Genomic DNA, 2,500 nt, shown 5'->3' on the forward strand with positions numbered 1-2,500 from the left:
GGCAGAATCGGCAGCGGGTGCTGGCGATGGGTCTGGACGGGCTGGATAGTCCAAGGCTCGACGAGAAAGACTGCTGGTTTAGACACTGGGGCAGTGGCAGCCCGCGGGACAGTGTCGGCAGATTCGGCAGCGCAGATTTGTGCGGCTGCAGGTTCGTCGGGGAAAATCGGCAGCGCAGATTTTGCGACGAACATGGGCTGGGCGATGGACTGTCCAGGCCAGGCAGGAAAATTTGTCGAGGGGACACGTTGACGAAACAGCGCTGGTTCAGGCACGGCGGGCAGTGTTGGAATCGGCAGCGCCGACGAAATCGGCAAAGTCGGCAGAATCGGCAGCGCAGATTTTTCGACGAACACGGGCTGGACGGTGGACTGTCCAGGCCAGGCAGGAAAATTCGTCGAGGGGACACGCTGACGAAACAGCGCTGGTTCAGACACGGTGGGCGCAGTGTTGGAATCGGCAGCGCCGAGAAAATCGGCAAAGTCGGCAGAATCGGCAGCAGGTGCTGGCGATGAGTCAGGACGGACTGGATAGTCCAAGGCTCGATGAGAAAGACCGCTGGTTTAGACACTGGGGCAGTGGCAGCCCGCGGGGCAGTGTCGGCAGATTCGGCAGCAGTGTCTGCCGATTCGGCAGCGTTGGCTTGTTGGCGCGGGGGGCCGATGCGAGTGGGGACTTGGGCAGCGGGCAGTGAAAGCAAGAGTTTCCCCGATGCTGCCGGGAAAAACGCTCCCCGGGATGGCCGGGTGAGATGACCCGGCGGCCCGCGACGGGTCATTCAATTCCATGCCCCGTCAACATAACTCCCGATGTACTGTTTGCTTTTTCGGAAGAAGAGATCCATCCCCCCATCCTCGGCCAGCCAAAAACGCTCCAATTAATGGCCGGGTGAGATGACCCGGCGGCCCGCGACGCGTCATTCAAATCACTGCCCTATCGGCTACAACTGCTGATGGGTGGGATTAGAGGCCTGCCATGGTGGTGAGGGGCGGCGAGGACCGTGAAAGCTAGAGTTTTTCAGAGGCTGCCGGGAAAAAGGCCCCTCGGGTGGCGGGGTGCGAGGACCAGGCGCGTCATTCAATTCTCTTCCCTATCAACTTGGCTCCCGTTGGCGGGATTGGAGGCCTACTGTTTGTTACAGGGCTAAAATCGTCAGGGGAAGAGCTGACGAAACAATGCTGGTTTGGATGCAGGGGGTAGTGTTGGAATCGGCAGCGCGGACAAAATCGGCAAAGTCGACAAAAAAGACTGTTGGTCTGGACATCGGGGCAGCGGCAGCCATGCCGACAGGGGGGGAAATCGGCAGCGCAGATTTGTGCAGCTGCAGGTTCGTCGGGGAAATCGGCAGCGCAGATTTTTCGATGAACATGGGCTGGAAGATGGACTGTCCAGGCCAGGCAGGGAAATTCGTCAAGGGGACACGCTGACGAAACAGCGCTGGTTTAGACACGGTGGGTGCAGTGTTGGAATCGGCAGCGCCGACGAAATCGGCAAAGTCGGCAGAATCGGCAGCGGGTGCTGGCGATGAGTCTGGACGATTTATAGTCCAGGGCTTGATGGAAAAGACTGTTGGTCCAGACAATGGGGCAGTGGCAGCGCGGATTTGTGCAGCTGCAGGTTCGTCGGGGAAAATCGGCAGCGCAGATTTTTCGACGAACAGGGGCTGGGCGCTGGACTGGCCGGGCCAGGCAGGAAAATTCGTCAGGGGGCCACGCTGACGAAAACAGGGGCTGCGGAGTGGAAAATCGGCAGCGCAGATTTTTCGACGAACAGGGGCTGGACCGGCCGGGCCAGGCAGGAAAATTCGTCAGGGGGGCACGCTGACGAAAAGAGGGGCTGCCGCGTGGAAAATCGGCAGCGCAGATTTTTCGACGAACAGGGGCTGGATGCTGGACCGGCCGGGCCAGGCAGGAAAATTCGTCAGGGGGGCACGCTGACGAAAAGAGGGGCTGCCGCGTGGAAAATCGGCAGCGCAGATTTTTCGACGAACAGGGGCTGGATGCTGGACCGGCCGGGCCAGGCAGGAAAATTCGTTAGGGGGGCACGCTGACGAAAAGAGGGGCTGCCGCGTGGAAAATCGGCAGCGCAGATTTTTCGACGAACAGGGGCTGGACCGGCCGGGCCAGGCAGGAAAATTCGTCAGGGGGGCACGCTGACGAAAAGAGGGGCTGCCGCGTGGAAAATCGGCAGCGCAGATTTTTCGACGAACAGGGGCTGGATGCTGGACCGGCCGGGCCAGGCAGGAAAATTCGTCAGGGGGGCACGCTGACGAAAAGAGGGGCTGCCGCGTGGAAAATCGGCAGCGCAGATTTTTCGACGAACAGGGGCTGGACTGGCCGGGCCAGGCAGGAAAATTCGTCAGGGGGGCACGCTGACGAAAAGAGGGGCTGCCGCGTGGAAAATCGGCAGCGCAGATTTTTCGACGAACAGGGGCTGGACGCTGGACTGGGCCAGGCAGGAAAATTCGTCAGGGGGGCACGCTGACGAAAACAGGGGCTGC

This window comes from Populus nigra, chromosome 2 (assembly GCF_951802175.1).
Source record: "Populus nigra chromosome 2, ddPopNigr1.1, whole genome shotgun sequence".
Classification (NCBI taxonomy): domain Eukaryota; kingdom Viridiplantae; phylum Streptophyta; class Magnoliopsida; order Malpighiales; family Salicaceae; genus Populus; species Populus nigra.